The sequence below is a fragment of the Pithys albifrons genome, chromosome 4, assembly GCF_047495875.1.
Source record: "Pithys albifrons albifrons isolate INPA30051 chromosome 4, PitAlb_v1, whole genome shotgun sequence".
Taxonomy (NCBI): Eukaryota; Metazoa; Chordata; class Aves; order Passeriformes; family Thamnophilidae; genus Pithys; species Pithys albifrons.
The window spans coordinates 34,159,347-34,182,326 of NC_092461.1; positions in this window are offsets into that span (position 1 = coordinate 34,159,347).

Here is a 22,980-nt window from a genome sequence, read left to right on the forward strand (position 1 = left end):
TTCCAGAGGCTTATTTGCCCTAATTTACTTAGATATCACTTTTTGATTAGTGCCTCCTAATAGTAACTGTTACTCATCACAGGAACTTGGATGAGTACTTTAAAATGGATGTCTCACTTCCCTGTGGTTAAGTCTGGGCAATGCAGACTCCACCCCATGGGTTGTGAGTTATAGATGCCCTTTCTGTCCAACATTGTCCCATTTTTTTCAATATCTGAGACACATAAACCATGTAAAGCTTCTCCAGAGGCCTCTCCTCAGTTTCATTTGTGCTGTTGATCAATCTGGTAACTCTGTAAGCGTCAAAAGACATCACCACACTCTGTATAAAGTCATGCTCTACAGTAATTTTCTGAGTGAGAACAGTTGGCAGGTGGTATCAAAGAAAATTCTTCCAGAATACCTGCTTAAGCACACCTCACTATCAGATATGGGGGGTTTTGTTTGTTTTGTTCTGTTTGCATTAGTATAAATAAAAGAAAAATTCAAAGATCCTTGGAGTTATTTTATGTGCAGCCTCAGTGTGATACTAGAGATAATAATTCTCTTTTTTTCTTTCTCACAGCTTCACTGTAGCAGGAATTAAAAACAGTGAGATTCATCTGGATGACATTAAACTAATCATCAAACTAGTTCAACCTGAAGAGCAGTTCTTGGACAATAGCCAGATAAGTATATTCCCCATCTGTATCTTAATTTTTTACCAGAAACCTATGAGGACATATGGAGCACATTAAAAAGATCTAACATGTTAAGACATTGGCTCAATTCCTCCCTTCATTTAATGGATGTTTAGCCCCTTTCCATGTCACAGGTAAAATTAAAGCCCTATGAAGCCATCATTGCCAAAAATGCTGTAGGGTATGTTTATATTTCAAGAAAATATAAACAATTCCATGTGACCTGAAGAAGGCATTAAAATTTACACATTTTAACTGTCAGATATAGGTCAAAGGATATAACTTGATACTATATTGAAACCACTATATCAATGTTTTCTATGAAAAAAAATAGGAGTCTTAACCTGTATTCTCTTAAAATAAGTCGCAAAATCACAATGTATTTGTATTAATATTTCTTTATTTTTACAATCAGGGATTAAGCTGTCATCAAACTGGCATGTTAGAACTGAATATCAATTTCATTATTACAAAGAGATATAGAAAATTATTGGTTCACAAATTATTCCAAATCTTTCTACAGTCTTAATAGAGTTGTTGAATTTCTTTCAGTATTTGATATGGTGGGATTACGCTATGACATAAATGACAAAAACTGTACAAGAAGGTGAAATACAGATGAGTTTTAGAGACAATTACATTACTTTTGTAGAAATGGAAACTATTTTCAGAGCATCACCGAATGGTTGGGGTTGGAAGGGATCTCAGGAGACCATCTAGTCCTACCCCTTGCTGAAGCAGGTGCACCCAGAGCAGGAGTCACAGGACCACATGCAGTGAGTTTTGAACATCCCCAGAGAAGGAGATTCCCCAGCCTCTCTGGGCAGCCTGTTCCAGTGTTCTGTCAGCCTCATAGTAAAGATTTTCCCCATATTCAGATGGAGCTTCCTGTGTTTCATTTTGTGTCCATTGCCCTTTTTCCTATCACTGGGCACCACAGAGAAGAGTCTGACCTATGGAAAAGTTCAGTTTGCCCATGACAGTTAACAACTGTGTTTAATGTCACAGCTGGCATCAAGGAGCTCCTGGAGAAAAGTGTATTCTTTTCTTCATCAGGGTCTTACTTTGAAAGTCACAAAGTTCTCTGCTGTTATACTAAACTCCTAACATCGAAGTTATTTTCCTTCAGGTATTGATTTGTGGCACTGTGATTCCTTGACATGGCAAACTTCCCATGTGAACCACAAACAGGGCAAATGTTTAAAGAACTGTCAGCGTGCAGGAACAAAGCTCAGGTCAGGTGCTTCTCTGTCACTGATGCACCATGACTTTGAACTCTCAGTTGTTTACTTACCTGCAAGGGGTTTGGCATTTCTTTTTCCATCATAATAACCTTACAAGTAAATGGGACAGGAAAAAGTATGTTGAAGCTGAAATTTTACAAAACTCTCATCTATTTCAAGGAGTTAATACTTTTGGAAAGAACTCACTGCTTTTTTCCAGTCACAGAAAGTGAGAGGAGAGCTGCCCTGCCTCCGGAAAACATACTGCCAAAGGCCATCAAGAAAAATCCCCCATCATGTCACCCAATAGTTTTTTTGGGGGTGGTGGTGTATTTTTATTTTTCTAAAATCTAGCTGTCATTATTGTCTCTTGGCATGATCTAGCCGGTTTGGAAAGTATTGTGATCATTATTTTTTTAAATGTCACTTCCCATAGAAAATCCTTAGGAGATTTAATAGCGTAACTAGTCCATGTACCACTTCAGTCCATATGACTGCTGCCACTGGACAAACATGGGTGAGCAGCATTGGAAGGAAGTGGAGGTCTCTGCTTTCCCCTTGTCCGAGGGGGTGCATAGAAAGGAGACAAGGACCAGCCCAGGAGTCCAGGCAAAGAGAGTTTACTGGCACAATCCCTGAGGTTTTATAAGATCCCTGGGGGAAGATACCAGATCTGGGACTGTACTGGGTGAGAACTTAGGAAGGGGAAGGGTCTAAGGTCCATTAACCAATGGAATTGGGACAAGGGCAGGGCTGCCTGGAACCCTGGCCCTTCCCACCTGGCCACCAGGTACAGGGGTCTTACACACAGGGCTTCCCACCTTGGAATAGCAGGGCAGAGAAGGGAAGGGGTCCTGGGGACCCTCTGATCCCCAGGGGTTTCCCATAGGAGGAGGCTGCTGTGATGTCCTGGTCCCAGGGATCCCCCCAAGGGAGGTGAGGCTGTTGCCCAGCCTAGGAAGAAACAATAACATGCTCAACATCAGTTTTGATGACTTGTTTGGGGAGGAGACACAAAGGAGACAGGAAGGAGTAGACAGAATACAACGTGGTGTAACAGCCCCACAGGGGAGCTGTAACAAGCTGAGAGAGCTGATACATAAACTTTGCAACTTAAACATAACAAGAAGGGACATAATTTTAAAACTTCAGCAACAAGTCTCTCAGCATGCATCTTCTCAGGTTCAAAGTGCTTCTCCAGTGCAGCTCTCCTTAGGATTACTTTCAGGATTTTCCTACACATGGGAACAGGTTTCCCAGAGCTGCTTTAGAATATCCATCACTGGAGATGTTTTGTACTCTACTGAACAGGACCTGGCAGCCAGATCTACTATGGAATTTATCTGTTCTGAGTGGAAAGTCAAACCAGATGGCATCCTGAAGGACCCTTCCAACCTAAATTATTCTGTGATTGTATTTTATTTCTGAGACAGTGAATGACCCACAAAAGTAAAGAGACTAGGAATATTCAAATCATCGGGACCAGTAGTCAAGGAAGATTATGGGATGCAACCATTTCAAACCCTTGGGTTTAGGCTCTAAATAGGTACTTGTACAATAGTTTAGTTTCAGTGTTAATAGCAGAAAATGTTCTCCCTTTCCCACCTTCTCCAAATTTAAACTAATTTTACAGCCAGGAGAGTATATAGCCTTAAAAGAGCTTTACATTACAAGCTTCCTAATGTTCAGGAGTGCTTCATTTTTCAGGATTTGCCGATATTCAGGATTTGCTTCCCTTTTCCTGTGCCACTGATTTACTACCCAAGTGTTAAGAATGTAATATTTGCCTCTGTTGGAAAGTACCACCTGTCAAGAAAAGACATGGAGCTCTCAATTCTCAGTGAACAGACATGTAGCTCTCCTGAATTAATTGTTTGGTGAGATGCTTTCATATCTGTAAAATAACTCCTGTTCCCTATCATAAAATAAAACTTACAGTGATATGTAATTTTTCACTTCCTTTAGGTTCACTTTTCAGAATTAGTTATCATAGTTTATAGTGATAAATGAGTATTTGGCATTATTGAGTGTGTAGTTCTTGATTGTATGTTCCTAGCTTAGCTGGTCTGTATCATATTTCTGGGAACAAGCAACTGGTTTGTTATTTTGTTGTTTGTTTGTTTGTTTGTTTTTAGAATAGCAACCCCTAAAATAAGGCAGCTCAAATAATTTGGCTATAGCTCACTACTAAGGTGAGTTATTAGCAAAGAGAAAAGGAAACAAATATTTAGACTCTCAGACCATTTTTCTAGCCACAACTCCTCTCAGTCGAGAATAGATTAATTTTCAGTTCCTTTCCACTGTACCATAGTTGGTTCAGGTTTAATTGACACTACTCTGAAAGCTGGCAATGCAAAGATGGGAAAGTTCAGCTTCTAGGATAACACACAGTATGTGGGTTTGTATTATCAAATGTCTACAAAAATACTTCAAGATTTGATTCCTTATCTGGATATATGGGCTTTATAAAGACAGAGAAAAAGATACGCAGTCTCCTCTCAGTGCTCTATGACTGTTTTTCTTCCCAGTGTAGAAGTAGCTCCAAGAACAAGGTACACTGTGACTTTCCCTCCCAAGTTCTTTCCTTTAGTTAATTCCTACTGACACTGCTCAGTGTTGCAGGGCCAGTGCAGATGGTGAATTCACACCTGTCCCATATTTTGCACCTTGTCAGAACCTGCCATGGCATGGATTCTCTGGGAGTGACAGTATTATTAAACATCTTCTGGCAGAAGCTTCAGAAGTCAACACTCACCTCAGATATGCCATGAAGAGTTGTAATATGTTTTTTGAGAACAGAAAAGAAAGTAACATTTCTCTGCTGTGATACAGAACTAGAGAAGGACAAAAGAGCCAAAGAGAAATCCTTTATTTTTGGAAATACTGTCTCATAATATAACCTTTCAGAAAAAAAAGAAAATAGAACAAAACAACCACTGTTTTTGAAAAAATGAGTGAAAAAAAATCTCACAGATCAAGATTTTTAGGATAATGTAAGCCTTGAAATTTTTTAACTTTGATTAAGCCTCAACTAATTAAAAGCTTAGCTATTTTATTTCAAGAGAATTGTCCCTATACCTTCATATCACAACCACACAGTCTTAATTTAATTAATTGGGAATCTGGAATCACCATGTTGACATCACAAGAATGATTTTAGCTTTATAAGATTGTCCAGAAAATCAGAATCAGATTAAGTATGCCATCAACACGCATTATCAGAGCTGCACTGATTAGGAAGGGAGCAAACACCTTTCCTATCCAACAGATTCACTCACCCAAAAAGCAGTGTAGGAGAAATTTGCTGTTAAATCAGAGGAACACCATTTCTTATGTGAGATTGTAAGTAATAGCACTGAAGAGAATGGCACCAATAGAAATAATGAAAAGATTTGCTCCTTTATAGTTTATGGTTTCATACTTTCTCCCCTACTTCTGGCTAATGAGAGTGGAAATGACACAGCCATTCTGAATATTGCCTACCAATAGCAACTAGCTTTGCTGGTCTCAGGGGCCAAGGAGTTTACTATCATGTTTTATACACTTTATTACCTTAGAGATATTATTTTGTCCTTTAAAATGTCTTTGAAAACCTTTAGTGCCCAAAAGACCTGCCTTACCAGGCGTGTGCATTAACTTCATGGTAATTTAAGATATTCTGTTAATAGCCACAGAATTTTAAGATTCAAAATTTTAGAGAGCAACATTGCATTCTCTTAGGCACGATGGGATAAATCTTCAGGCAGATGATGTGAAGCCTCAAAATGCATGTCTTCCTCTCCACTCTTTAGGGAAAGAAGGAATTGTTAGGACTTGGCAGGAGTTCATAGAAGTATAGAATGGTTTGAATTGGAAGGCACTTTAAAGATTACCTCAATCAAACCCCTACTCCATGGGCAGGAAAAATTTCCACTAGACCAGGTTGGTCCAAGCCCCATCCAACCTGACCTTGAACACTTCCAGGGATGGAGCATCCTGTTCCAGTGCCTCAACACCCTTGCAGCAAAGAACTTCTTCATGATAAACTTCAAAAACATCAGCTAGTGTCAATTGAATTTTTACACAGTAAAACACACTATAGGATTCCCAGATATCTTCTTGCATTGAGATCCCTGAGACATAATACAGTCCACTGCATGTTAAGTCAATGAGTATTTTAAATCCCAGTAAAGGATTCTCTTGTTTCTTTTCCCTCTTTTGCCACTCTCCCCTGTACCAAGGGCACTGAGTTTAGTCATCCTGCTTCTTTCAGCCACACTAGAGAGCTGATACTCCATTTCTTTTCTGCAAAACTACATTGCTTCTGAAGGGAACATCTCTGTTCTGTGGAGGGGAGCAGCACTGTGGTACAAGCAGGACTCAGCTGCACACTGGCATGAAGGTGATAAAGATGGGAAGTAATGAGATCCTGAGGGATGAAACATGAAGAGTAGGGCTTCAGTCTTTGGTACAGGACTGTCTCTTCCTCCTTTCACACTGTCAATCCTCTTGTTTCTCTGGATCACTGGCTTCAGTTTCCAGAATGTTCTTTCTCTGAAAAAAATCATCATCCCATCATTTTTTCTGCTGCTTGAAAAAAATAGAGGAGAAGTTCTTTGGAGGAGTGCTTATGTTCAGTCTTGAGAGAGATACTTAGTGATCAAATACTATAACATTGATTGTTGGACAATGTGAATAACACTTTCATGTGTTAAAAAAAATTAAATAGATGAGAAACTGCTTGAACTCTCCATTCTGTGAAATTCTCATGAGTGTTTTCTTAAAATAAAATGGGTTTAGAAACCTGAGCAATCAGAACATCTGACCCTAAAATATCTCCCCGAATTGGATGAAAGCAGTTCCAGGATTGATATCCTCACTTTAATAAAACCTTAAGTTTGACACATGAATATCCTACTAAAAAGCAATTATTTTTATTTCAACAAGCATAAACCTGTTATTAATTAAAATAATTTAATTTTTAACATTTAATAATTTAGTTTTTTAATTAAAATCAACCTAAGTGCATTTGTGTACAAATGGATAGAAATGAGCTTTTTAAGTAAAAACTCTGAACACTCAGAACAGTTAGAAGTTTATCTAAGGTAAATTGATTTTTTTTTCTTTTGAGATAAAAATTATGTTTCTGGCCAGAAAAAACTATATAAAGAATTTAATTTGTTTAATATGCCCATGTCTATATGAGCCTTAATCTTCTTCTTTTCCCAGCCTCATCAATGTGACTGCAGAGCTCCAAGCACAGGCAGTAAGGTGTAACATATCCAAGGACAATTCCCCTTGCTCTCCAGCATGTCAAGAGGAGTTTCAGGGCTGGAGTGGACTTTCACATCCACTTTCCATTGCAGTGTGATCTAAAATGCTCCAACTAATGGCAGGAAATCAAAGCAGTGTTTTGTTGATTTGATACAGCAGATCACAGATTAGACCATTTTTGTTATTAGCTTTAACAAGGAGGTTTGATCACATGAGAAAAATCTGCCTCTTTACTGGTAGTGTAATTGCAAATATAGATTCCATTCACATATAGAGGAATCCAATCTTCAATGTACTTCTCTTAACGAAAGCTATTTTAATTGGGGAAAAAAGAAAATTATCATATTACCTCTTTCTGATATGTTGAAAATGTTCCCATTCTCTTCTCAGGTGTTCCTTCTTTCAATCCCATTAGAGGTTTGGAACCCTATGTTTACATTAGCCACACAAACCAGATAACACAGCATTTGCAGAGCCTGGGGAATCAAGAACCTCTCAAGCTGCATCACGATTTGACAGAACAGACACCATCTTCATCTGTTCCTGCTCCAGCATTCCAGTCTTGATGTCTGCCATGGACTCTCCTGGCCTCAGCTGAATCACTCATTTGGATACTTGAGTTCAGATGAAGGATTTGGAGTCATCCAGTGAAAGCTATTCTACATCACTCATTTGCCCTTTTTCTGCTTGTGTTTCTGATTTTACTTTTTTCAGCTTATCCCCAGCTGTGATTACCTGCCAAGAGTAACAATGCTACTTCCAGAATAAAACCTGAAGGAATAAGATTGCATATGTTCATGCACATTAATTTCCCAAATAACTGTAATGTGTGGCACTCAGAAGAGCTGATCTGTCAATGTAAGTGCCTGGTTCACCCCTTGGATTTTGCATTTGATTGCAGTGCTGGTGAAAAGAGAAATGTAACCACATGGTGTGTTGTGATGGACTAGAAAATTTAGACTACTTCAGTTTCCCACAGTTTCTCATGCTATTAGGATTTTGAAGTAGGTGCTGCTGCAACTGACCTTGACTTGTACATGTATTTATGCCCATTTCTGTATAAGATCATAGAATCATGGAATATCTTGAGTTAAAAGGGACCACAGGTATCATTGAGTTCAACTCCTGGCCCTGCACAGGACACCCCAAGGATCACATCATGTGACTGAGAGCAATCCCCAAACTCTTCTTGAAATGTGTCAGGCTTTGGGCTATGACCAATTCCCTGGCACTGTTCCAGTGCCTGACCTGGGTACAGAACTTTTTCATAATATCTGACCTAAATCTCCCCTGATATGGCTTCATTTCATTCCAATGTCCCTTGTACCCCAGAGAAGATGTCATTTGTATCCCTATACATGATAAGACTGAGAGATTTGCCAAATGACCACTGGCTTCAGCAGGTCTCAGTCTTCATGCCTGAAGAATGTAAATTAGGAGACCAACCTGCAGTGACACAGATAGCACAGCAAATTAAGAAAGCAACATACAGTTTTCTACAGGGGAAAAAAAAAAGCCTCTAATTTACAACAAAGAAAATAAAGACAATTCAGAATGAACTTATAATTGAAGTTTAATTGTCACTTTCCATAAGAGTAAAAATGCATAAGAAGCAGCTTTGAGAGCAAGCAATCACAGTTAAAAGCACAACATGAGCATCTGGTTCTTCCATATTATGGGTGATATGATCTAAACATCATCTCTAATGTTTTATAAACAAAGATAAATTAACAGGATCAATTTTCCATAGCAAACATTCTCCACCTAACAGGATAATCTTTGAACACTAATAAAATAAACCACAAATCATATTTACTCTTTGGTTTACCCTCTTTCTGCAATTTAGCCTAGCTTGAGACAATATGGCAAACTCTATTACCAAAAGCATAATTTACTTTTTTTCTCCAAAGAATTACTTTTCTTTTAAGGTGGTTTTGCACAGATAAAATAACTCTCAGAGTAAATGAATTAATGATAATTAATATTTGCTTGTTAAATTAACTAATTTAATCAAATAATTAACTTAATCTGAATTTCACTTAATGTATGCATCCAGTACTATGAGCATTCATGTTTTAAATGTTACAAATCTTTGTATATTTCCAGACAACATTTATTCATAGAAGTGCATAGGTATATTATCAAATCTGTACATGATTAGAACATATTGTGTCTATGAGAACATACTATATGTATGTGCCTAAGATGATTTCCTGAATTAAGAATGATGTACAGTGTACTTCACAGGTGGAAAGGCCATTCTTCTGAATATATTTTGATTTTTGCTGGAAATCCATTTGTAGGACACTGAGTATCAATGTTTGAGGGGTAAAGGGGAAAGAAATCAAGATATCATTCCTCAGGAAAATGTTACTTTCTCAGTAGATAATGGTCATCTAGACAAGTGCCTGGGAAAAACAAACAAGCAAACAAACAAAACAATCAACCATCAAAAAACCCCCAAACCAAACAAAACAACAAAAAAACAAAACACCTCATTGTGAAGAGCTATGCATATATTTACACGATCACAAGTGACTGAAGATATGTTTGGAGGTTTTTTTCTCTCAGAAGGAGATTCCTATTCCTCAGCTAATATGTTGTTCCAGTTGACCCTTGTCACTGAGACTTGTGCAGCCAGTCAGGTCTTACCTGAATGAAAATTAATTTGAAAAGTGATAGTTTCTTTGAGTATGTCTAACTACAATTTTTCTCTAGTCAAAGGGGGAAGTTTGTGAAGGTCAGAAAAACAGGTGAGCAGTGACATGGCTAAACTCCACTGGCCAAACTTTCACAGCAAAAGTTTTTTTTAAAAAAGCAATGAAATATGCTGATCCTTTTGTTTCAAATAGGAACATATTTCACAGAGGTTTTTTCTATCCAGATGCCAAGTCTAGATTCTTAGTGGTACCATATGTGTCTTAGAAAAGAAAACAAAAAACTCCAAAGAAATAAGACCTATAAACAATAACAAAACCCCCTAGAGTTGATATGATTAAGGGTTTGGAACACCTTTTATATGAGAAAGTCTGAGAGAGCTTGGAGAGCTGGATGTTCAGCTTGGAGAAGGGAATGTTCAAGAGGGTTTTATCCCTCTGTAGAAATCTGTATACCTTGATGCCAAAGGGGTTTTTGATTTTTGATTTTCACATTTTGTAGATTTTAGGAACACAGTAACTTTAGCAAATGTAGAATTAATGTGCTAATATTCTGGCAGCCTAAGTTCATTGTTTATGTATCCTAACCCTTAGCATTTATCAGTAGCTCAAATTCTCTTAGTTGCTTTGTCTCTTTTCAAGGTACAAAATGGACGACTATCAGAAAGGCCTACAGAACAAAACATAAACACAGGTTAAAGTGACCCAGAACTCAGAACACTGGAAGAACTCCAAGAGACCTTTGTGTGCTAAAGAAGAGGAGATGATGAAGATGGAGGGTCTTGCCTACCCTAGCCCCAAATCCGGGGGGTGGACCAGGGGTGGGACTGGGGCTGGACTGAGAAATGTGTAAAGTAATGATTGGAGGGATCATATTATAAAAGCCATGGAAACTAGAACCAGAGGGGACATGCATGTCATCATGTATTCCTATGGGCACTTAGCCTGATATTAAAGGACCTTTACTTTTTATCCTACCCTACACCAATTTGGCTTGGAGTCCTACTTTGTGGGGGGGCACTCATGGCATCAACCTCCTCCACCTGAGTGGAGGAAATGAAGATGAGGGAGGCAAACTTTTTGTAGAGGAAGCAAGTGATAAAGCAAGAAGGATTTAATTAAAAAAAACCAAATTCCATCTGAATGTAAAAAAAAACAAACACTTTTTGACTGTGAATGTGACAGCACTGTCATGAGTTGCCCAGAGTCACTGCAGAGTTTTCATCAGGGCACTGTTCTGCACAATCTGCTTTAGCTGAACAGGGATTTGGAATTCTTGATCTCAAGAAATCTGTTCCAACCTCTATGATTCCTTGGTTCTGTGATTCTGTGAATTAGCTATTACTTACAATGTGGTAAGTTTTATGTAGCTTCAAAGTTGTAAGCTTTATAGCTATTTTCACAGAAGTACATTCCATGAAATATCTTACTTTTGCCTTCCTGATATCAACCCAGAAACAAAAGTATAGGTAAATGGATAGACTTTCATTAGCATTCCTCAAAATATCATGTCAAGAGTATGTTGTCCTGGAAACCCCGAAGCTTGGACAACATCTCAAGTGACTACAGTCTTTGGGGACTGTACTCCAGCTCTCCCAGTATGGAATAATAAAGTCAAGAAGGCAATATTATGAAACCTTTTCCCTTACCTTTAGATACAGAACCAGATAAGCAGGATTCTCACAATGTCTTTATTTCTGTTGCCAAGATTAATCTGTATAACTTAAGACAGAGTAAAGATATCTGAATTAAAAGGTCAGTCATTTCAACTTGCCTTTCCAGAAAATGGCAGATATAATTGCCTAGGAGATGGTTGAGGTCACAGTCCCATTCAGAGGAGGTTATTTCACCTTCCTCTCTTGATTTAAAGTTAAGATTACTGTGTCCCAAAAAACACTTTGCTGAGGGTGAATCAATCTCACTCTCCATGTTGCTGGTGGTAAACAGCATTATTCCCAGTTCCAATCCCTGAGGAATGCCACTCATCACTGCTCTCCACTTGGACATTGAGCCATTGACCATGACTGTTTAAGTATGTCTGTCCAGCCAATTCCTTATCCACCACATGGTCCATCTGTCATATCCACGTGTCTCCATTTTAGAGAAAATTATGTTGTGTGGGAAAGTGTCGACTACTTGGCACAAGTCCAAGCAGATGACACCAGTAAAAACCATGAATATACAAATAAAACAAAAAAAGGGGGAGAATGATGCCAGCTGCTTATGTGCACATGACTTCAGAGAATGTTATCTGTTCACTGGTTTTAACCTGAATTTTAACAGAATATATTGTGTGTAAGAGCTCAAGTTTTTGCAGCCCCTGCTTGACTGATGTTCCCTCTGATTAATACTAAATACAGAGGTAGATCCCTGTCCTCAACTGAAGGAAGAAAAACTATTTTAACACTTCAGTTTGAATCTATCATCATCCAGAGGCAGCACATCATGTATCAATGCATGTGTGAGGCACTAGGAGTCATATATGGATGAAGAGGATCTGGCAGGCAGGATATCTGATAAATCTGCCGCAAGCAACATCAGTGCATCCAAAAAGGATCAGAGCAGCAGTTACTCATGCTGCAATTTAGATGCAAAATGTATGATCCTGACTTTCGATCTTTGTTACCTTGTAACCCAAGATGATTGACAATCCACCAGCAAGCCCATTTTCTTCTCTGAGGAAAACAGCAGCTGCTGTCTCTGAAGCAACCTACAGGAACCAGGTAGTAATATGTCTTCAGTCGTCCTTTCACCAAGCAAATTACAGTACTTTGGACAGGGTAAGAAAGAGGCCATCTGTTGGGCCTCTTGATGAAATGTTTTGTGTGGAAACATTTTTTATCCTGCAAGGTGGCCTCAGAGGCATAAAGAACCTCTACCACACAACTATCTGACACTGAGGTATCACTTCAGCTACTTATGCCTTCTCTTCTTCTCACATTAGATTGATATATATTTCAGGTTTTTCTTGTTTTGGTTTTTTTCTTTTCACCAACCTGTTTTCTTCTCTAATTGCAAGGAGTTTTGTGGGTGTTTTTTGTTTTGTTTTTCTTCTTTACATCTGTCACTGTGGAGCAGCTAAATTGTCTTGACAACTCTTTCAGCTGATGTTCTATATTAAAGATTCTTCTTCATCTATTCATATGCTATTGGAGGTTTCATGAGTTTAACACACATTTCTGTGGAAATTGGAATGGATTTCCAACATATTACTGTGAAATTTCTCTTTTTAACAACATTCACCCTCTTTATTCTTCCATAATTTCAAGGACAAGCAATCTACCTCTGGTCCTTTTGGAATAGGTGAAAATGGTCACTAAATGAATGGTCTGTGGAGTTGTACAGAAATGTTTTTTATAGGGTTTTACAAAAGTGTATGAAATAAAAACACCCTTCAAACCCCTAGAGAACAACAGAAAACTGCCTAATGGCTACATGCTTTTTTTGAATTTTCTAGTAGAAATCTGTGTCATATACAGAGGTATTTCACTAATTCTCATTTTGTGAAAAATATTCTTCATTCATAGCATATATTTTGCTAGCATAGTCCTCACAGTACATAGCATAAGTCAAAAAACATAAAAGAACTACTTAGTCAAATAAAGATGTAAGTCAACAACTGAGATATTGGCCCTGAAGAAATATATAGGGAATTTCAGCTTAAATAAAAATACATGGATTGTCCTTCAACAGCACATTAAATGTTGCCAGACTGGCAGTTTAAAAAGAAACCTCTACAAATTATTCCTTACATGTGCACATCTAGAGGGCCAGGAATATGTCTTTGATACCAAATCAGACCTATCCTCGTGCAAGCTCAACAGTACCTGCTTGAGTACTCCCTAACAGCTCATGAACACTGGAACCACTGAACAGCATGAGCAGATCATTCTACTCCCTGCTTGCAATAAAAGGGTTCAGTTACTTCCCTTGAATTCTGCAGGACAGTGTTTATAACTAATTGGGCTGCTTTAGATCTGGCTATATGCAATGCATGGTGGTCACCTGACCTTTGAATACCATGCTTTCAAATAAAGTATCCTCCAGAAATACCCTCTTGGGTGCTAAAATATGTAACTGTTCCTTCAAAACTCTTGGGTTTACACTTGAAAAAAGTAAATATCTGAAGCTTTATCAAGACACAAACCAGGCAACTTCAGCAATTCCAATAAATGAGTAATAGCATCTCTATTGCAGTCTCCTGATCTTTGCATATATCTCTTAACAGCTAGAATTCTTCAAATTTTCTAAATCTCAGGCAGCAAACTTGACCACTGAAAACTACTGTGACAAAACAAGTTACAGATTTGGTCCAGTGGGCAGCCTGAGAAAGTCATTAGGTTATTTTCCCTTCATCCTTCTTTGCCTGTCCTCAAATGACCTATTTTATTAAACATTACAACAGACAGAGTGCTTTTATTCTGATGTGTGACTTGCATTCCACCCAAATTATATGTTTCAATAGTTTGTGTGCATTATAGGATGATAGAATATGCTGAGTTGGAAGGGTCCCATTAAGATCGAGTCCATTCTACCTACTAGACATTCTAGTTTGGAATAAATCTGCCTGTGTCCTATGTTTCTGTGTTAAATGGAGTGAAACATCCCTGGATACAAAATATGCAGAATAGCTCTATCTGTCCTGTCCAAAATGTGCTGATTCTGCTGCAAAACTGTTGTATTGTCTGCCATGGGCTTTGGCCTAAGCCATCACTATTCACAGAATTAAGCCAGTGAGGCCCCAGTTCAGAATTTGTTCTTGCAGGGAAAGATTTAAGCCACTGAACTCAAAAGGATTAAGCGTGGGCTGAAAATAAAGCTGTTGGTTAAGTACTTTCCAAAAGGAAGCCTTTATGCAATCGTCTGCTGTTCTGCTTTCATTCTTCCAACAAACAACTTTATCTCATGGTTACATTCTAACAAAGAATAATACTAATACATTTTTAATGTTCAGATTATCTGGATTCTCTGTGACCCAGTTCAATTGATTCTTTACATGAAACAGGACACTATACTTTCAGTTGCTTTTTCCTGCAGTTCAGTTTCTCTATTTTTAATCATTCAATAAAATTTAAATGATAAATCAACAATAAACTCATGTTGAAGCCCTGTTTTGTATGCATGGAAATCAATGGTAAAGTGTTTATTAAATTAAATGGAACAGTATCTGATGCTTTATGTGTATTGATCTAGTAAGATAAGTTCTTAACTACTTTCTGTTTAGAGAGTTCAGCATACCCTTACAGTATCCCTAGAACTGATAAAATCAGGCAGCATGATATTAAATGGCAAGATGCCCATTGACTTTCAAGAGGGAAAGGATGTGAGATAAGGATCTTCTGTATATTGTATGCTTTTGTCCAAGGGCTGAGTCCATGTTAACAAGCAGTGTGGTGCAACACACGGAAATCTAGAAAGTGGAACAGTTTGTGAAGATAAAGTAAGGTACTCACAGCCTGTTTTTCAAGGTTTTTATTTAAACCTGTCTTGATATTAATTCATGGACTTAATACATGCCTGTGGGGTGGACTGATAGCATGCTGAATTAATACTAATTAAATTGATAAACATTAACTATTATAAACTGCCAGATATATATAATCCTTTAGACATAAACCATTGAACTAAGTCTGGTTCCAGATGAACCTATGGTCTCCCTGAGGAGGAATTTACTGCGTCCATTCCGAATCTTCTGACTCAACAGGAAGGTCTTCTCACCTTTCACATTTCTCATTTCTCTATAACTTATTCTAGCTTTATTCTAGCAAAATTTTGCATGTTTTATCCATGTACCAAGTAATAGAGTAAATCTTGCCATGAATCTTCAAGTCGCACTTTTGCATTATATTAAAGCCATATCTGAAAGTTATTCTGTAATTGGTCTAAATCACTCCTTTTAACAAATTTGTCTAGTTGACAGGATTTATGAGAGCTGCTGTGTTGTTTTCCCAACAATGTAATTGAAGTCACCCATGAAGATCAGGTTCTCTTTGCCCAAAAATTCCATGAGCAGCTGAAGTAAGTTATCATTAATCTCTTATTCTTTGTCCAAATTTATTTCATTTAAAAACTTGTAAAAAGTTGGAAAAGCTGTAGGGGGCAGGCAAGAGAGAGATATTATTTCTGTCATCATTCTTATTTTTATTAGTCACATAACTTTTGGAAGATATGCTTAAACAAGCATGTTGCCTTGTGGGATATGCCATATTGACAGAAGAAAGCATATGCCCAAAACAGCTTGAAATTTATCTAAAAACAGGATGCAAGAAGAAAGAGATAATAAGTTTTGATCACAAACCTTAAAAAATATGCCTGCAGTCTTACCAGAATTAATAGCATTACTCATTCATTTAGACTAAAGTGTGAATTACATATCTTGGTGTGCAAGTTATCTCACAGGGTATCACAAAATCACAGAAAAGCTGGAAGGGACCCACAAGGATCATCAAACTCCTGGCCCTGCGAAGGACAGCCTGAAGAATCACAGCAAGTACCAGAGAGTGTTGTCCAAGTGGTTCTTGAACTCTGACAGGCTTGGAGCTTGGTGCTGTGGTAGTGGAGGGATGTAAAAGAGTTAAGAGTAACATCACTCTAATATAGAGTGACTCTAGACTTGTTGTGGTGGAGGATGATATGAGGACAACTGGCTTTACTCTGTACCTGAAGGCATGTTTGGCTCAAAACAGCACATACTAAGGAAATCATCTGTCTTAGAGTGCAAGAATACTTGGAGAGTATATGTATTTCCACAAAATATATTGCATTGTCTGTGCCTGTGCATCAACAACAAAATTAAAACAAATACTTTTCCTTCCAATATAAAACGATGCTGTATGATCCATTCCCAAATCCTTTGAAGGCCTGTATTTGTTACCAAATATTGTGATATAAGATTTGATTTAATATGAATCAATATGTTCTCCCAGAATCATGAAGAAATCAAGATTTGTCTGCATAGACCAAACATTTGTGAAGAGAGAGAATAAAATTTAGGAAATGGTGAATTAGTAGTAAGCACTGACTAATGATGCACTTGGCTATACTTTCTTTTTTTTTTTTTTCAATTGGTTAGAAGTAAGTAGTTGATTATATTTAATCGACCATGTTAATTACTGCATCTATGAAATTTATTGAACAATTAAAATGAAGCACTAGAGACTTGTAATACCAAAGGGAATGATCCTATAGCGACTGTTACATGAAGGGAAATTAAATGACCTAATACCACTGAGGCTGTTCCACCTGATAATTCCACATATCTATTAACAGAGCTTGAGTCTAAACTTTACTCTGTGTTTTACCACTTCATTAGCCACCATGTCCAAGGATCTGACCTTTTTATTTCCCTTTAGTTACTGGCAGAACTCTTACAGCCTGCAGTGGGCATTGGATCAGGCATCCCAAATCACCCAAAAGACTGGCCTTCCAGCCTAAAATAATGGAAGTCTACCAGACTTATTTGTCACCTTTGCCTGATGTTCACACATTCTAATGAGTTGTGAAAATGTTAATTTGCTTTGTGCCCAGATCAAATACACTGCTCTGTCAGAATAAAATAAGATCTGAGCCAAAAAATTTGCATGAGTGTAGTTTATTCTGAAAATATTTACATGTCATTAATACATTAACATAATAGAATGTTCAGAGCATATTTAACTGTGATGCTTCTGATTGGGAACAGTGAGCAGTGGAAAGATCTCAACTTTCCTGTTGTGGAGGGTTTTTTAAACATCCCTAGATTACCTTATATCTAGGGAGCTGACACCTTCTGCTAAAGTGAAAGTTGGAAATCACAATGATTTAAGCTATTATGTTCCTCTGGGATCATCTGTTCTTACTGATGACTGATAGTTTTGACTTACTGGACACATATGACTGGATTCAGCTGTCCATACACAGGTGTCCAGTGCTAAGTTAGCTTTCCGGCATCTTGCCTGCCCTCTAGCTCCAATTTGAGAAGATAATGTGTGTATCTAACAACCCAGTATAATCAAACTGGGTACAACAAAGAACTTCAAACAGGCATCATTGTTTGGGATTGATAACAGAGAAGAATCCTGGGGTTTTCCTGTCTGTAATGTAAGGATACATATCTTGCTCATGTGTAGATAGCAATGTATTCACATCAAAAGTTAAGGTCGTAATCTGGACCTGAATCCTACCTATAGTTAGTATATAGGAACCCCCTCGAGATTCCTCCACTTTCTGTTGAATACAAGCACTAAAAACCTCAGATAGTCAGGGTAAGTAAAATCTTCCTTTTGCAGTGACCTTCAGGCAGACATCTATTGAATTTTCTCAGAGTAGAAAATGGAGACTCTTCTTTAACAGTATTATGGGGGAAAAAAATAAAAATGCTTACTTCTTATCCTAACAGCAAAGAGAATCTGCTTGAATGACAAAGCCGAGCATTATTTTTTTGCTACACTTTCTATGGAGAAGCTTTTTTCTAACATAGTTTGAGTGGCTTTTCTAACCTAGTGGAGGACTATCACCCCATCACATAATTAAGGTGTTTCACCAAACTTCAGTTGACCAAGTATTGGATTGGAGAAGCCATCACACTAATCCTGCAACACCAGATTCTTCTGTCCTGTGCCACGTTTATCATCCTGTTGAATATCACTTTTTTTTTTTCAGGAAACCTTTTACTGATTTACATCTGCTTTTTATTGCCATGAGCAGTTGTGAGGCGTCAGTGAAAATCATGGGAAGATCAGACAGTTGCACTTGGCAGCAAGGGTATAGCTGTATGTGCTACCCCAGACTCCTGCAGAATCCTGGTCCATAAATTAAAGCTTTTTATTAGTAAAGCCTGAGTCTTAGCTATTTCAAGCCGAATGGGAGCAGTGGCCACCCAAGCATACCTGCAGATCACACCTTTCATAGCAGGGAGGGAATGAAAGTGATTCAGAAAAGGTCAGTCTCATCTGGCTCACCTGTTTTCAAACTTAACCAACCCTAGGATCTGACTGGCAAATCAAACAGGTTCTGTGCACATGAGTTGCATCAGGGGTATGGCCTAATTGCGCTCCAGTGACCAGAGTGAACTGGAGGAGGGCTTAAGCAAAGTGGCTTTGTGGGCAGTTGAAACTATCTGCCTCTGCTATTTGCCAAACTTTGTGAACAGAGAATTGAGGTGGGAGGTTTTATTTTTTTATCTTCAGCCTTAAGTCAGACCTGCTGCTCAGCCAGTGGAGTTGGCATTTTTCAAGTGTAGACTTTCTGGAGGGAATGAACAGTAGCATTTCTCTTGACTGAACAAGATTTTGAGTAGCAGTGGGCTTCCTGGCAACACAACTGCTCTGAGCTGGCTGCATGATGTCAACCAAGGCTGTGTGACATCACCCAGCAGCTGCCAGCTGATTAGCGCCATATGATGATCTCCCATTTGGATTCACACACAAACAGCTTATTCATGCTCAGCTGCTGCTTTCTTCCTCAGAAAACAAAAAGGCTCTCTGATACGTGATGGCACAGGGAATATCATCAGGCCATAAAAAAAAAAAGAACATTTAGCTCCATCATGGTTTTGAACAATGGACTGGAAAATTGCTTCCCTTAAGGTGCAAATAAAAATACATTACCAAACACATGATGAAGGAACCCACTTTAGTTACTGACTGCCAAAATGTGCTTTATAGAATCTTCTACACATTATAGATAGAGTGGCTGAGGGCAGGTGGAACGGGGGAAGAATCAGTATGGTTTGTTTTAAACTGCCTGCCCTCAAAATGTAGCAAAGCAATTAGAGCTGAGGCTCAAACATAGCAGCAAACCAGAGTATGTGGTTGGCACTAATGCTGTGGTTGCAGTCAAAACCCTGTTCAAGCCCACAGAGCTGTTCGTGCTCATGACTATGAAGAATTAAGTTTGTATAACACGCAGATTTTGTGACAATTGGATTTGAGGGTGTTTATTTATTTTATTTCACAGCACTATAATAGTTCAATCTGAAATAAGCACATCTACAGAGATAAATTATTGTCATAGGCCACACGACCCTGACGATCTTTAAGGTCCCTTACAATTCAAACCACAATGGTTCTATGATTTTTTTCCCCCAAAGGAGAGCTTTAGAAGTGTGTGTTGCTCATTAGAGGGCACCACTGATGTCAAGAGCTCTGTTACCAGTTATTTGTTCACACAACACTTACGCAGCATCGTTAAAGCCAGTGTATAAGTTCTCTATCAAAGCTTTTGCTGATTTCTGGTATGCCATTTTTAGTTCTCTGGTTATAGCATATGTATATCGGTGTATACTTCTCTGTGCATAAAAATCATTTGGCAAGGAACCTTTCCACTGTATTTTTAGTTTTCTTGCAACTTTGCTTCTGTATGTTTGCATCAAAGAAGGTCTGCTGCATATCAGATAGATTTTAATCATCACCATCTCTCTGGGTATTATTTTTTTCTTAGTTTGAATTACTTTATTATTTTTAAACCTCTGAAGTAAGAATGTATTTTTTCCCTCAATTCCGGTTTATTTTGTTTTGTTTTTCTTTATACTAGTGTTGGTGTTTGTTTGTTTGTTTGTTCATTTGTTAAGATTTTTTTTTTGTGGGGAGGGGGTGGATTTGATTGTAGGGTTGTTTGTTTTTTTTTTTTAATCTTTGGGGTGTTTTGCAATGCCAAAGTTCATGTCCATTCAGTTTGAGATTTGCTGGGGCTTTTTTAGGTAAGAGCTCAAGACATTTAAACATCAGATTCATGAAACTAATGTGAGTGGAATAGACAAAAAATGTTTCAACCATGATAATAGTAGTAAAACATTATACATTCATTCCAGAACACCTTGGAACTTGATTACTTTTTTTTCCTAAAGGTGTTTATTCATTCTGTAAAGTGCCAGCAACTTAAGTGTATTTTTAAAAGTTCCAAAAGATAAAAATAAAACCACAAAACAGAGGTATCACACATGTAATATTTTAAATTATTAGGTATCTGTATACTTATATCACGTCATTCAACTTCATACAGAAATAAAATATTTACTGAAAGATGTTCACGGAAATTCCCCATCTAGTGGCCATTTTATTCAATGTACTGATAAATAGAACAGGCTGGACATTTGCAGCAGAACAAATTTTTAAATTATAAAACTGTTTTTTTGACATATTTGACTTGCAGAAATAATTTTTTTTTCTAAAAAAAAACCTGAAAGTTGAATTATCTTGAGTTTCAGCTGATCTGTAAAGGCCAAGAATTTCTCTCAGACAGAACCTCCTCATGCTAGGAATAAATTATGGCAAAACAAGAGAGAAGGTGACAAAAAAAGCTACCTGTCCCTACTGAGAGAGAAAGTACCTGGGATAGATTACATAAATATTCTGCAGAATACCAATGAACGTGTATCATTAAATGATAACAATTAAAATTTCAAATTAGATTTCTGTGGGGAAAAAAGCACAACTCACAACATCACAGAATCATAAAATTACAGAATCAGGTCCAACCTCCTGCTCAAGCAGGGCCTCTACTGTAGGTTGCTAATGATGAAGACATTACAGATTCACAAAATCACAGAAAGGGTAAGGCTGGAAGGGACCACATCAGACCATCTGGTCCAACCTCCCTGCTCAAGCAGGGTCGTATCAGAGCATTCAGATGGTTCTTGAATATCTCCAGTGAGGGAGACTCCACAACATCTCTGGGCAATCTGTCTCGGTATTTGAGCCCTCTCAAAGTAATAAAAGGTTTTAGTTATGTTCAAATGTCTCATTCCCATTAGCTCTTGACCCATCATTAGATGCCACTGAGAAGAGTCCACCTCTCACTGCTTCATTTTCTCCTGCACAGTATTTATCCACATGAATAAGATTTCCCCCTGCATCTCCAATCTCTTCTCCACGTTGACCAGTTCCTGCTTGTCGGAGGAGACCTAGTGGATTAAATGGCAAAAGTATTACAAGCGCTGGGTGGATGAAGACGCAGAAGTCCAAGAACCGGGAAACCCTCGAAAGAAGCTCGATAAGGACCATGGGGGCTTTAGGAGCTACTTGGACATTTCCCCAGTTTGATTGTTATATACCCTAAGATGACTGCCCTTGTCTTTTTTCCCTTAGTCATCCCTGTCCAGGTTTCTCCTTCCCACAGACCCCTAGGGCATTTTCCCACCAACCCTCTCCTGATTGGTCCCTGTTTGGTGCAGTGCACCATTTCCCTTATATGGTTATGTTCTCCCATTGGTTCTCCCCTTGTTCCACCCCCTAATTTGCATGGCCACCAATGAGATGTGTTGCTCCTCCCTGTCTCCTCACCTCACTCCGCCCATGTTCTGGAAAGTCCCATGCTCCCCTATATAAGTCCGGGCATTCCAATAAACTTTGCTTCTCTTCATGGACTCCTGACTCATGTGGACCTCTTCCTTCGGGGGATCATCGCCGCGTTGGGAGCGGGAGGAGCCATCCCCAAGCTTCCAAGGAGCTGGTCCCTTGAGAGCACATGTCATTGCTCTTCGAGCCCTTCTCCTAGGAGCGCCTCTCCTATTCACCGTATCGGTGGCAATCAATCATTCACCGATACCTGCTCTTCAGTCTTTCTCCTTATATGAAAGTTGTTCCAATACTTTCATCATCCTCATGGTCATTCTTTAAACTGACTTCAGTAAGTGGATATTATCACCCCTAAAAATACATGGTGCAGCAAAGATCAAACATGAACAGGAAGTGAGATGAGGGATAATAACTGGAAGACAACTACCAATTTTGATGGGAAAGAGATAAAGGGTCAGTTAGAAAAACTTACTAGTTTCTTCTATGCCAGTAATAATAACAAAACTGGCAATGGTACACTGATAATGGCATTCTGATCACCTGGGTGCCCATGAAGTCCCTCAGGTTCCAGTGAACCAACAGTGAGTCCCTGGAGATAAGGGTGAGATTGCTTTCCCTGTTGAGGTTCTGATTATTAAGGACTGTGAGAAACTCTTCCTGCTACAGTCAGATCTCAAAATGATCAGTCTCAAGCATTCTGTGTAGTCACGAGACACAGCAATATATGGAAGGACTGAGAACCCCTGTCATTGCAGTCTTCCAGGGTATTGCACTGAAGAGAACAGAACAAGCTCATGTTCGTCAGTAACATCTGACGGTCACAATAATCCCATGACAGTAACAATGTTTATATTTGCAAAATGCTTCAGGTAAAGTTTATTTGAAGCCATAC